This window comes from Denticeps clupeoides, chromosome 20, assembly GCF_900700375.1.
Source record: "Denticeps clupeoides chromosome 20, fDenClu1.1, whole genome shotgun sequence".
Classification (NCBI taxonomy): Eukaryota; Metazoa; Chordata; class Actinopteri; order Clupeiformes; family Denticipitidae; genus Denticeps; species Denticeps clupeoides.
In genome coordinates this window covers 17,075,903-17,091,163 of record NC_041726.1, presented here as the reverse complement: position 1 = coordinate 17,091,163, position 15,261 = coordinate 17,075,903, and the positions used below count along the sequence as shown (strand labels likewise).

Here is a 15,261-nt window from a genome sequence, read left to right as displayed (position 1 = left end):
TTTATTTTGGTAATATGTAGGCATATCACAGTTTCCACTATGTCTTATTCACTGTATGTCTGTGGACACTTTGGACTTCATGAATTACAAGAGGTGAAGGTGGCCTGCAATAAGGTAGGTGTCAGGCTTAGGTGCACCTGGAGACGCACCTGGGACCAATCTGGTGGGCGCTGTCATAAGGTGCTGCGGAGCCACCCATCGGGGCTGCGACATTTTGCACCAGCCCGAGCCAGGGATCGAACCCTGCCCCACCACCACACCCAGCACCAGCCAGGATCCTGTGCAGGAAGGATTCAGCACTTGCGGGCGGTGAGAGGGTCTTGCCTTCCGTGATTCTCCGTGACCTCCTGAGGAGGAGCCCATAAAGGGAACCAGACGACCCTCTCTTTTGTCTGTCTCTGTCTGTGTGTGCATGTCTTTTGTGTATGTATGTCACCCCCACTTTCCCTCTTTATGTCCATCAGATGGTGACCCAGCAGCGGAGCAGAACCCCAGGGAGGAAGTTCTTGACCCGACTGCGCCAGTCTGGGATGAGGTGGACAAGCCCCAAAATACCCAGTTGTCCAGCCTGAGGGGGTGCTCCCCCGAAGTGCTTTTTTGGGGGGTGCAGTACGGGTTGGGGACTCCTCCTGCGGGGAGGAAGGGTGGGGAAGCAATGATGGCTTAGCGATGATGACCCTGGCATAGGCCAAGGTGCCACTGAGGTGCCACTGAGAGAAGCACCGTCCCCAAACACTGCTCCCTGGGTGCCTGTCATGGCTGCCTACTGCTCACTAGGGGTGATGGGTTAAATGCAGAGGACACATTTCACTGTGTGCACCATGTGCTGTGCTGCTGTGTTTCACAATGACTATTCACTTTCAGCATGGTCGTACAGTGAGAGGGGCTGCACGTGCCCAGAGGGCACCACCCTGGGGTGCAGTGAATGGTCGATGGAGGGTCCGGGACCGTCTCCCTGCGCGGTGCAGGGAGAGCAGCTGGTCGCACTGCCAGCAGAAGGCACCATCCAGGGGTTAAGTGAACAGTCTCCGGAGGGTCTTGGACCGCCTCCCTGCGTGGGGCATGTAAGCATGTAGCCTTAGCATGGGGCAGTGGTGTCCTAGCAGTTAAGGAAGCGGACCCATAATCAGAAGGTTCCCTGAGTACCTGTCATGGCTGCCCACTGCTCACTAAGGGTAATGGGTTAAAAGCTGAGGACTCATTTCATTGTTTGCACCGTGTGCTGTATTTCACAACCACTTTTCTTTCTATACTGTAACATCGAGGAATTATGCATGGTTTCCAGAATGCATTACATGCCTAGCTTTAGTTAGGAGCACTAGTTGTAGCGCTATTGCGTTAATGTGGTTTGGGCAAAATGTGTGTTAGGGCTTACAAGTGGTTAGATGACTTGTTAAGTGCATCTACTGCACAAATATAGATTTATTCCATTTGGGCGAGCAGTCTACTCCTTCTTACACTCGCCGTTACAATACTTTTCTTTTACTTTACTCTTAGTGACAGTTCTTTATCATACATGCACTGATTCCAGTGGATTTTCAGTATGTACCTTCAGTGGAAGTACGTGTTTGTAGGAACATGAAACCGAACTGGCTAAAGTCAGCACCAGTCCTGTGTCTGGAAGCCCTGGGTTGGACTCATTACGCAGGTAATTCACACAGCTCAAACCTGGCATAATAGGAGATGGTGGTAATGATGTTTTAATGGCCTGTGCTATGCCCATCGGCCTCATCCTAAATAGCCACCCGCCTGCACCCCTCAGTCAGCACAGAGATTAATAGAAAAGGAGCACCCATTATATCTGTGTAAGAAATCTAATCAGAAGACACTCATAATCTGGGCTTCAGTTATCTTGTCTTCTCTTTCGCTCTCTTGTTTTCTCCTCCAACTCTTATTTTTGCTCATTCTCTTTAGTTTTTCATCCCTTTCTCCTTTCACTTTGTCTCTTTCTATTGCCTCTCTGATCCATTCCAAACATCAAAAGGACTCTGTAGATTGGATTTCATCGCCTGCCATTGGGATTTGGTGTGGGGAAAATGGGGGCTTGATTCAACACTCTAGCCACACACAGCTCGGCATGTTTTAGGTACAGGCTGTATTCTGTGTGTCATGAGGGTGCCATACGGCATACTCTGGTTCAAGCCAAATGTTAAAGTGGCTCTGAAGGTTAAAACACAAGAACATTTCAGAAAACAAAATCACTACTGTATTTCATGTTTGTACCCATGTCACTCTGTGGTGGGGGATTTTGCTGAAGATTTGATCAATAAACTCAAGCAACAGCAAACCATGGTAGACAGTTTTCTTTTTTGCAATATGCAAAAAAAGACAATGCTCTGTGCCTGCTGCAAAGGCCCACAAACATACAATGTGATTAAAAAATGTTAATGATTCTTGTTGCTGTCTCCTGCTTGACCTTTGATTTTTCTTGTGCAAATGTTTTGCTGAAATAATGAAAAAAGTGATTGTTGTGATGCACAGTGCACACAACAGAAAGTGTCATTTGCATTTAACCCATCACCCTTAGCCATGAAAGGTGCTTGGGAAGCAGTGTGTGGGGGTGGTACTTTGGTCAGTGACATCTACGTGGTACATTGCGTTTCGGCCAACCTTCAGATTATGGGTCGGCTTCCTTACCTGGCAGGCCACCACTGCCTCGATAATCAGGTGTCAATTAAGATATGTACTGTCTGTACTGTGAACAAGGTCACCTTTTTGCACTTCAACTTGAACTGATTTGTGAACTGTTAAAGCTCTAATGTACACAGGTTTTACATTATTCTTGTTTTTTATTGTCACTGCATTTAAGTTAAGGATTTTGGCAGCAACAAATGAGCTTTCATACCCATAGATGTGTACAGCGATAATCATGAAATCAGGATTATTTATCTGACTATAATCATACCACTAAACAATTCGAATTGTTCCAACCCTATTACTAACACAATAAATTCTAATGCAAAGATCAACTGCAAAAAACAACAGCAAAATCTCTCCTCACATTTGCACACACTTTTTTACAGAATTGCCAATTGCGAACCGACTGAAATGACATGCATAGCACAATTATTTAAACTGACATTATTGTATATTTGTGAGCCTCTGCGATCTATACAAGGTGAACTCCATGTACACTTGCAATGAACTCACCCAACACGGATGTCCAGTGAACACAAAGCAGCTTTCTAGAGGTCAAAGGCCAACCATGGCACTTAGTGTGGGAGAACCAAGATAACACTAGAAGGACCAGGAAGGCCTATTACAGTTTTTTTTTTTTTGGTTTACACTTGAAGAACAAATGAAACTGAAGTAATCATCATTGTGAAACACTGCAGTCTGCTTTTAACCCATCACCCTTGGTGAGCAGTAGGCAGCCATGACAGGCGCCAAGGGAGCAGTGTGTGGGGATAGTGCTTTGCTCAGTGGCACCTCAGTGGTGCTGTGGCAGATCGGCAACTTTCTGATTACGGGCCGCTTCATTTAACCGCTAGACCACCACTGGAATAGTTTTCTTACTACTGTAACTGTATTCAGTAAATTCCTCTTTGTACAATATATGTATGTATGTATGTGCAATTTTGTGTTGGTTGGGATAAACACTGTGTACATTGTTTTTGTGGAAAAATACAGTAAAATATATTTGGTTCTGAATTTTCTGAAATATTTAACAGTGCACATATGTAGGCCTATGTACTGTCTGTAGTAGCTTGTAGAACAAAAATGCTTACTCTAAGTCATTATGATGAATGGAGAAGAACATAGTGTTTCTTATTAAACACATCAATTATCTTTGTAAATTCCAGGTCCATGAACCCCCCCACTTTATAGCCAAGCTTTGGCCTTCCGCTTACAAGAAATATCAAAAGTGTGCCAAAAAGGTACCATGAGGTACCATGATTGTAAAGTCTTATGGGAGGGTTGGATGGCCACTCTATTCCTGTTTCAGGAGTTCTGTTTGGACAAGGCAAACTTTTGGGGATTGTAAAAGAGACTGAGTATAACAGAGGTTCTCTTCATGGCTACTGTCTCTTCTTTTCCTCCTCCATCGACCGCTCGTCCTCCCTCTCTCTCCCCCCATTTCTGAAGTTCCAGTCTCCCTGTAATTTCTATTGTGTAACTTCTACCTCTGTATGTCCAACTAACATCCGATGGGTTAAATATATTGCTAATAATTAATGGAGTCAGATAAATGAGGTAAACACAATTCTCTGATGTTTAACTCTTCTCAACTGCTGAGTTAGAATTCCATCCTTTGGTAATTTTTACACTTATAAACGTTTATTCATATGACTGTTTGTGTCATTTGAAAAGAAAACACTAATACAATTTTCAGAATTTACATTGTTTTTAATGTAAAGTTTAATTTTGGAGGAGATATGAAACATTTTGCCCATTGTGTGTGTATCTGTCAGTGTATAGGGGGGACTGTTGAGTCTTTCTGAATAAGAGACATGGTGGAGGTTTTGTTATGCTGAATAATTCAACTCACCTGAATGCTCATTACTGACAAAGCACCAATCCACCAGCACCAAGACCTGTCACCACATTATCATAATAATCAATTTCAATGGTCAAAGATGGGTCAGTGCTGGTCACAGTGCTTGTACATGTGGGTGTGTAGACTGCATACCTCCGACACACATAGTTGTGAATAGAGGTGCAGATGTGTTTGTGCATTGTGACCCAATGAGACTGCACTGGAGCTCACTCTGAAGAACAGAAGAGGTGTGATGTATTTGTATTAGTATTAGTGCGTGGTTATTGTATAGCATGCTGAGACTCCACTGTAACATTTGGTTGTCTGCACACCAACAAACACAAAATCCTGTACATTAATATGATATATGTGTCTTTAGCTTTCAAAAAGAGCTGAACCTCATCGGCACATCTCCACCATCCTCTGTGTTGCCCAGTGCCCACACTAATGGTTTGGTAATGTGATTTACACTCAGCCTGAGTGCTTAGTGTGCAGAAGTGAGTGGAAATTACCCCTACGTATGGATAATGGCTGCTTGACCCTGACACATTAAGGGAATAAGGGCACATAATAAGTGGACAGTGGGTATGGAAGTGGGTCAGCTAAGTATTACCATGCACAGTTGACTCAGGAGCTTCTTTTGCTGTTTACTTTCAGCCACAGTCTGTGCATCCAGACTAAATTTATGTTTGTGTACAATTTAAACCCTTAGGTTTGATTAATTGAAAATGTGCATTATTAAAGCTGCTCTTGTTTATGTGTTATGCTTTGGAAGAAAAGCCAATGCTTTATGAAACCATCACTTTTACATAGCTTGAGCTCCAAGTTATGTTTAATTTGAAATAACACCACATGTACACCCATCACAGTGCTGACTCCACACTTATAACAGAGCAAGACAGAAAGTACAATCAAATCTTTTCCTTAAGTATTCTAATGCAGGTTCAGAAACAATTCCTGAAATGAAGCCAGATAATGAAGTGCCACATTGAGCAGTCAGCCGCTGGAGGTGTGGTCATGGATGAGGCGGGTCTGGCCTTGAGAGTTCGAGAGACACTTAATGAAAGCACGGAGGTCTCTGTGATGTGGAATTCAGAGTAGCACATCACAGCTGTATAGCTTTAATGAGGTACCGCTTTTTTAACTATTAAATCAAGTACCGCTTTTATGGGGGCTAATAAAGTTAAACTCTATTTAGTGTGAAAAAGCTTCAGGAAGCAGACGGCAAGGAAGTCAGACAGAGAGAGAGACAGAGGGACACTTTAAATGGGACGATTATTTATTTACCAAATACTTACTATTCATTTGAGAATACCCTTGAGAGTGATGTCTCTCTGAAATGTGCTTGTACAAGTTAAACAGACTGAATAGAAGCACAAAGGATGAAAAGAAAAGAAAGGAGGTGAAGATCTGTTCTTATAAAGCATTGATAATTTCATGACCGGAGCACTCATTATTCATAGCATAATTAATCTGGGAAGCTTCACATGCAATGTCTGCCCCAGTTCAGTCATGGATGAGAGACAGAGAGGAAGTGAGACTGGGGTAGAGTGCAGAGAAGGAGGGCTGACAGAGAAAGAGAGAAAACAAGCCGTGATCGACTGTTTGAAAAATAGCTGCTGTTTAGAACAGAAAAAGTCAGATTACTAACTGTGCTACATCTTCTGTACAAGATGTTTTAGAGCTTTTGATGTGACAAATTCAAAATCATAGTGTTGTACTGCAATAAGCAAGATCCAGGGTGGTAGTAGCCTAGTGGGTTAGACACTCGCCTGTGAACCAGGAGACCCAGGTTCAAATCCCACTTACTACCATTGTGTCCCTGAGCAAGACACTTAACCCTAAGTTGCTCCAGGGAGACTGTCCCTGTAACTACTGGTTGTAAGTCGCTCTGGATAAGGGCGTCTGATAAATGCTGTAAATGTAAATAATGGCAAAATGTGTTTGCCAACATTAAAAGAAGATTCCTAACTTTTATTTAATGCAGAAATATGTGTACAGTGCTGGGGCTGCTGTTTAAATTCCAACATGTCTTCAGAAACCTTTTTAGAACTTTGCACCAATTGGCAAAATAAACTGTAAGGTGGGAAATCCCAGGTCTATGGAACTTTGCTTTTGTCTTGCATGGAGGTCCAATCTTTGTCGGGCTGCGACACCATCCAAACAGGAGGCGTCAAGGGCTGGCAGAGAGACAGGGTGGAAAGATCAAAGGACAAGTCCTGATTGGTCTGTGGCAACTTCCTAGGAGTCAAATGTATAAATGAGTTTGTAAAACTGTGGAGAAAGGAATCTCTACACACAAAAGCACTGTATTAAAACCACTACAACTTGATTTTACCTAGCAGTTTCTAATTTATTAACATCAGTACTATGGCAGTTACATGTAAATATTGTATTTAAAAAAGGTACCAATCTTACAGAAAAAAACAAAATTAAGAGAAAGGAGAAAAGATAGAGAGAGAAAAAGAGAGAAACAGAGAAAGAAGAAGAGGCTCCGGAGCTAGAAGGTCCAGTTCCCGATGGAAAAGAAGATGGAAGTCCCGAGACCAAAAGTGAACATTCCTTAATACATTTGACCCACAGGAAGTTGTCACGGACCAATCAGAATTTGTTGATTCTGTCTTGTCACGCCCTCTGTGTCCCCCGTCTGTGGCAGACAAAGGCAGACAAAGGCAGTGCAGGAGATCTCAATTGTCTCATCATGTGACAATGTAGAAAAAGTATGGCATGCACTGATAATTGCAATTGAATCGAATCATGAGATCACTCTAAGTCACAGGAATATAGACATATGATATATAGTTTTGGAACACGTCCCTCCAAACTCGTAAAAGCTTCAAACTTAATGAAAAATACATGGTCAAGTAGCCACTTCCAAGCCTTACATCAAGTGCAACACAAAACATTGTGTTGGAGACCACATGAACATGTCGACAGGGGCACCCTATTGGAGGCACTCCAGGAGTATGGGGTGGATGGCCTTTTGTTAAGGGCCATTCAGTTCCTGTATCAGAGGAGCAGACCTTTTCGGACCTTTTCCCGGTGAGGGTTGGACTCCGCTGCCCTTTGTCACCGGTTTTGTTCATAACCTATATGGACAGAATTTCTAGGCAAAGCCGTGATGGTGGCAGGTTGGTGGCAGGAGAATTTGGTCTCTGCATTTTGCAGATGATGAGGTCCTCCAAGCTTCATCAGGCACTGACCTTCAGCTCATGCTGGGTTGGTTCGCAGCCAGGTGTGAAGCGGCTGGGATGAGGATCAGCACCTTCAAATCTTAGACCATGGTTCTTGACCAGAAATGGGTGGCTTGCCTACTCGGAAGAGAGGTCCTGTCTCAAGTGGAGGAGTTTAAATATCTCAGGGTCTTGTTCACAAGTGAGGGAAGAAGGGAGCAGGAGATTGACAGGCGGATTGGGGCAGTGATGCGGACGGTGAACCGATCTGTTGTAATGAAAAGGGAGCTGAGCCAGAAAGCAAGGCTGTTGATTTACCTGTCGATCTACATCCCAATCCTCACCTATGGTCATAAGCTTTGGGTAATGACCAAAAAAAACGAGATCATGGATACAAGCGGCCCAAATGAGTTTTCTCCGTAGGGTGGCCGGGTGCAGCCTTAAAGATAAGGTGAGGACCTCAGACATTCGGGAGGGTCTCAAGAGTAGAATCGCTGCTCCTCCACATCGAAAGGAGCCAAGTGGTTCGGGCCCGGGGCGACCCAGGACATGCTGGAGAAATTACATCTCCAGTCTGGTCTGGGAATGCCTTTGGGTCCTGCCGGAGGAGCTGGTGGAGGGGGCTGGGGAGAGGGCTGTCTGGTATTCCCTACTTGGGATGCTGCCCCCGCGACCCGGACCCGGATAAGTGGAGGAAGACCACGACGATGAACAATGGGTTTCCTGGCATCAGCCATTGTGCCGAGTGTAAAGTTTTTACTGTGGGCTTGGGTTATTGGGTTTGGCCAAGACATTTGAAGCTTTCATAACTGCAAAGTGTAGGCAAACTCCAAGGGCAGTGTGGAGTTTAAACAACCATATACTATATACATGATAGAATGCATGATGTCTAAACGTGTCAGATGACGTCATCTGTCATATATCACTTGAAAGCAAAAAAATCCTCAAATTACAACGCTCCTAGTATCACACAACAAATCTCCATAATACAGTATACCTTAACATTAGTTTAGACTAAAATTGGTATGCATATTATTCATTTGAACGGGGAGAAGTCGAGATAGGGGCTGCAAGTTACTGTCCTTGTTTGGATGAATGACAGCATGGATCATCAGAGCCTGTATAACAGAGGGGCAGTCTTTAAATAAACATAAACAGCACCATTCACTAATCCAAACAAGCCAAACTGACCAATACAAATTTGTTTCTAATAACTATGATACAGTGAAGGTAACTTTAGCAAACATCTCCCTTGGGCATTTGATTTTGTTGTTATCTCTCCTTAAATCTCAAATCTAGCCTTGACTATTACCACATTGAGCCGGATATCATTACAGGGGATATGATCCTCTTTTTAAAATCTGTTTATTGGGGAGGGGGACTAAACATGGATCTTAATTAATCATATGAAATTTATCTGGAATTTAAAAATGTCCCTAATGTGGCTGGAGTCTACTTATTCATGATATTCTATATTTGAGTGTCTTTTTTCAATAGATTTCAGGGGTCTGTGAAAAAAACAGTACTGAGCAAAAGTCACCAACCAGTAATGGGAATAAAGCACATATAAAGCATTGAGTTGCATAGAATTAAATATAAAACAATGATAATATGCATATAGAAAAAGAGACTCTCCTACAAGCAAATGTCCACAGATGGAAAACAATACTGTATTGCTGCTCAGAGATTAACACATTCATTTCTGATCAGAGTTGGGAGTGCCAAGCCCTTCCTTAACAATTGCATGGTTACTTTTGGCCAGTGCCTAAAACTTTTTAAATCTATAGACCAGAACTGTGGTCTACAGAACTACAGAACTATGGAACTGTGGGATTTTACTCCAATGTAAAGAGTACATGCAGTTCCATAAGGGCTTGTCGACTCCTCTGCTTGGCATGTATAATTCATAAATGTGTCAAAAAAAATCCACCATCACCACCATCAACATGTGACAGTAGATATCTGTAGTGCAAGAGTAACCATTTAATAGACCTGCCAATTATTAATATCCTGTTATCCTACATATGAATTTTTAAGGTGCACACACCTATGGCTTAAACTAAATGTTTCATGATGTTTTGTCTTTTCTGTCCACTGTTCCACTTTACTTCTGAAGTCTCTCCAGATCTGGACAGCTGCTAACTTTTTGACCTGCTTGATATGATTTTTGACTTGTGTGTGCTGCCAAAATTCCTACAATGTGTGACTAGTGTTGAAAACTAACATACATGAACACCCAAAAGCCAAGGGAAGTGATTCAAAAAATTCTATGTCCATGTATGCAGGAAACAAATCTGAAAAATGAAAGCAGCTTCATGTTCAAATAGAACTTTAGCATTCATCATTAAATTCAAAGGTTTAATTGAAAAATGGTATGAGACATGTGTGCTGTGTCTGAAAGTGAAATTGAAGTGATACACAGCATAGCACATGGTCCACACAACAGTCCTCTGCTTTTAACCCATCACCCATAGTGAGCAGTGGGCAGCCATGACAGGCACCCAGGGAACAGTGTGATGGGACGTTGCTTTATATACTTGATATGTAGTCCCCCGCTGGGGGATGTATCAGATATTAAACTGATAAGAACAGATACTACACTTGATCTTAGCCAAAAGGCTAAGAAGCGAAAAGATCTGAAGCACCCGTTCCACAATACTGTAACAACGATTAACCCTGGTATCTAGCATCATCTAGGCATGATTCACGTAGTAAGTCGCTCTGGATAAGGGCGTCTGCCAAATGCCTTAAATGTAAATTACTGGTTCTGGTGCCAGTGCAGTACACGTCCCCTCATGATTTCCCATGTTTTCCCTCATTTAACAGGAAGCCTGCACCAGTGTTCTGGTTCTGGTCTTGTTGGTCTGTCACTCATGTTCACTTTCCTGTGAATTCCTGCCATGTGGTCCAGAAGACAGAACCAGTTCGGTTCCCAGTCATGAGTCTTGGTCTGAGTTGGGTCCTGATGGTGAGCTAACTGTTTTGCTTTCAGGTGTGGTCGATTGAAGTGTCCTCTGTGTGTGAAACCTACACTTTCCATTCTCCACTTCCCTTTTTTCAAAAGCTAAACATTCCTTTGTTTTTCCTGTATTACAATAAATGGATCTCACCTGTATTTTAGTCCTTTGTGTTGTGACCTCTCATCTTTGTAGATTTGTGGTTCAGCCACAGTTTTTGGAGGTCCTTTTTTGATGTTGTGACTTAGCATCTCTCTAGTATTCAGGTCCAAACTTTGACCAGGACCAAAAGTCTTTATTCTGTTGTAGATACAATCAGAAGTGGAATTGTCTGTGTGTTTTGGATCATTGTCCTTGTCAAACCAAAGATAATTTCAGCTTGAGGTCACAATCAGACGGCCGTACATTCTCAGAATTCATGGTTCCTTTTTATCACAGAACAGTCTTCCAGAATGCAGCGTTGAGAATGCAAGTGACTATTCTTGTCATGTCCTCAGATCACTGCCCTGCCCTCCTTCTTCTGTCAGTCCTATTCAGCTCCCTGCCCCAGTCTCATTCCTTCCTGTCTGTGTTACACTTTTGTCAGTTCAGTTTTCTGATTGTAAACAATACAAAAGCATAATCATTGCTTCATTTAGCCATATAAATGTACTAAGGTTTGCCACTTTGTAACAAATACATAAGATATTAACAACCTTTTAATTTTGTGGATTTAAAGTATTGGGAAAATGACAAATGTTAATGACAACATGCATATTACTCTTAAATAAAATATTGATATTGCACTTCAGGTCTGATTGAAGAGCAGAAAAACTGCAAAAAAAACTGGTCACACGCTCGATCTCGTACTAACCTTCGGTTTAAATATAGAAGACATAGTTATTCTTATGCAATCTGAAATTATCTCAGATCATCTGGGTGATCCAGAAGAGGATCATCGCTTTTGAAATATGTCTCAGACACAATAAACTCAACAACCCTTATTATAGAGACAAACAAACAATTACATCAAGTATGGCACAGAGGTTTATTAATACCCTACCAGATTATCAACGCTGATAAACTCACCACCAGACCTCGCTGAACTCGACCAAGCGACTAAATATCTAGAATTAACACATCGGACCATATGACATTCTCCCAATCCTCTTCTGGATCACCCAGATGCTTTCTAGCAAACTTCAGATGGGCCCGGACGTGTACTGGCTTAAGCAGGGGAACATGTCTGGCACTGCAGGATTTGAGTCCCTGGTGGCGTAGTGTGTTTCTGATGGTAGCCTTTGTTACTTTGGTCCCAGCTCTCTGCAGGTCATTCACTAGGTCCCCCCATGTAGTTCTGGGATTTTTGATCACCATTCTTGTAATCATTTTGACCCTACAAGGTGAGATCCAGATCGAGGGAGATTAACAGTGGTCTTGTATGTAATTGCTCCCACAGTTGATTTCTTCACACCAAGCTGCTTACCTATTGCAGATTCAGTCTTCCCAGCCTTGTGCAGGTCTACAATTTTGTTTCTGGTGTCCTTACACAGCTCTTTGGTCTTATCCATAGTGGAGTCTGGAGTGTGACTGTTTGAGGTTGTGGACAGGTGTCTTTTATACTGATAATGAGTTCAAACAGGTGCCATAAATACAGGTAGTGAATGCAGGACAGAGGAGCCTTTTACAGAAGAAGTTATAGGTCTGTGAGAGTCAGAAATAATGCTTGTTTGTTAGTGACCAAGTACTTATTTTCCAGCATAATTTGAAAATAAATTCTTTACATTTATTACATTTACATTTATGGTATTTATCAGACACCCTTATCCAGAGTGACTTACAATCAGTAGTTACAGGGACAGTCCCCCTGGAGCAACTTAGGGTTAAGTGTCTTGCTCAGGGACACAATGGTAGTAAGCAGGATTTGAACATGGGTCTTCTGGTTCATAGGCGAGTGTGTTAACCACTAGGCTACTACCACCACTTTAAAAATCAGAGGATGTGATTTCTCATTTTGTCTCTCATAGTTGAGATATACCTTTTATGAAAATTACAGGCCTCTCTCACCTTTAAATGGTAGAACTTGCACAATTGGTGGCTGAATAAATACTTTTTTGCCCCACTGTAGCTGACCACTGAATAGAACGCTTTAACCTTATTATAAAGCATGAACTAGTTAAACTAATCTCGTCATCAAATCAATGTACTTGTGCTTTGGATCCACTTCCAACAAGGTTCCTTAAATAAGTAGCACCCAATATAATAATTCCTATCCTCAAAATTATTAACTCATCGCTTAGCACCGGCCACATACCAAGTTTGTTCAAGGAAGCAGTCATTAGACCCCTGATTAAAAAGCCTGATCTTGATCACAGTCAGCTTTCAAATTATAGGCCGAATTATCTAACCTTCCATTTACATCAAAAATCTTTGAAAAAAGTAGTAGCCCAGCAGCTGAGTGTGTACCTAGACAGTAACAATATCCATGAAGTATATCAATCGGGATTTAGACCTCATCATAGCACTGAGACAGCGCTGGTTAAAGTGGTTAATGACCTGCTGTTGGCCTCTGATCAGGGACACATCTAGCTGCTTGTCCTGCTTGATCTGAGTGCAGCGTTTGACACTATCGATCACACTATTCTCCTTGCCAGGTTAGAGAATGTTGTTGGGATTAAGGGAACAGCCCTTGAATGGTTCAGATCATATCTGACCGACTGGTATAAGTTTGTGGACATCAATGGTGATTTGTCTTTACATAGTAAAGTAGAGTTTGGTGTTCCACAAGGTTCTGTCCTATGTCCGTTACTATTTTCCCTATACATGTTACCTTTAGGTGACGTCATCCGCAAACATGGTATTAGCTTTCATTGCTACGCTGACGACACACAGATGCATCTGTCAGCAATGCCGGATCAGAGACAGCAGCTGAACGGAATAGAGAATTGTCTGAAGGACATTAGAAAGTGGATGCTCACCAACTTTCTTCTGTTAAACCCTGATAAGATGGAAGCTCTCGTAATTGGGTCTCAAGCAGCCAGATATGAGCTGGCTGACTACATCATAACTCTGAGTAGCCTTTCTATTTCACCAAGTATTGAAGTAAAGGATCTGGGTGTCATCATTGATGCAGGTCTCTCATTCAATTTGCATGTAGATAATGTCACTAGGATAGCATTCTTTCACCTTAGAAATATTGCAAAAATAAGAAATATAATTTCAATGCACAATGCAGAAATGTTGGTCCATGCATTTGTTACATCAAGGTTAGATTACTGCAACGCATTACTGTCTGGATGCTCTAGTATGTGCATGAGTAAACTCCAGCTAGTTCAGAATGCTGCAGCCAGAGTTCTAACTAGAACTAGGAAATTTGACCACATCACCCCAGTCTTACAATCACTGCAGTGGTTACCCATCAAATTTAGGATTGAGTACAAAATACTACTTTTGACCTATAAAACTCTAAATGGTCTAACCTAGTTCTTCACGACCCGCCACGCCCCATTCGATCAATGGGTGCAGGGTCACTACTGGTACCCAAAGTACAGAAGGTCACAGCTGGGAGCAGATCCTTCTCATATTGAGCTCCGCAGTTGTGAAACGGTTTGCCAGTCAGTGTCTACAGTCTCAGTGTCTAAATCCAAACTGAAAATCTGTTTTCTCAGGCCTTCTGTTAACGTCCCAGACACTCATTTCACTTCACTTTGACACAGTGTCAATTATAAAGTCCAGTTTATTACCCAATCACCCTGTTAGACACAGACAGTGTTAAATTCACCTTAGTTAGGCTGTCCTAGTTAGGGTACCGGGCCACTGTAGCACCAATATATTACTACTACCACCAGTGTTGGGGAGTAACGGAATGCATGTACCGGCGTTACGTATTTAGAATACAAAATATGAGTAACTGTATTTCGTTACAGTTACCATTTAAATGAGTGATAATCAGAATACAGTTACTTTGTTGAAATAAATGGATTACACGGTGATCTTTTTCTGTTTCATATGTTATGCTATCCCCTCTGGACCACGCATAACACAGGTGTTCTGTCGAAACATGAAACCTATCGAGTTGTGCTTCCTAGCGGATCGGCGCATGTGCTCTGTTTCATTGCCCATAAATCCATGCTACCCCTGAAATTGTAAAAAAAATTTCATCTGTCAGCGTCGTCTGTCTGCATGAGTCAGTTACATAATGGACCCGGAGCAAGCACAACAGAGCCAGCAGTGGCTGGGCAGGAATGCATTTCTTACTTGGAAATTCCGACACCACCTCATATTTAAAGAAGAAAGGAATGGGTGAAATCTGACCATGCAATGCAAAGTTGCTCTCAGCATCGAAAGACTCCACATCCAACCTAAAGAAGCATGTGGAAGTAAGTTCTTTAAAAAAGAAAGTTTTTTTACTACTGCAACTACCTTGTTTTAGTTGTGGTAGCTAACTGGGTTATGTGCCACTTTATTATCTTCGATGTACTATTGCTGTGTGATTTTATTACTATTACTGAAGGCTACTCATCACCAAGCTAACATTGTTTGCTGGAGTTAGCTGAGGTTAGTTCATAGTCTGCAGACTGATGGATAGCATTAACAACCTGCTAGCTGCAAATAATCATGTGCAGTTCTAAAAGTGACACCAACTAGATTTTTAAATCTTAATATAAAACAGTAG

At 42.1% G+C, this 15,261-nt stretch overlaps 1 pseudogene; it reads right to left on the bottom strand.

Moving 5' to 3' along the window:
* Positions 1 to 10,169: 10,169 nt before the first annotated feature.
* On the bottom strand, positions 10,170 to 10,281 carry LOC114770909 (uncharacterized; annotated as a pseudogene).
* Positions 10,282 to 15,261: the final 4,980 nt, after the last annotated feature.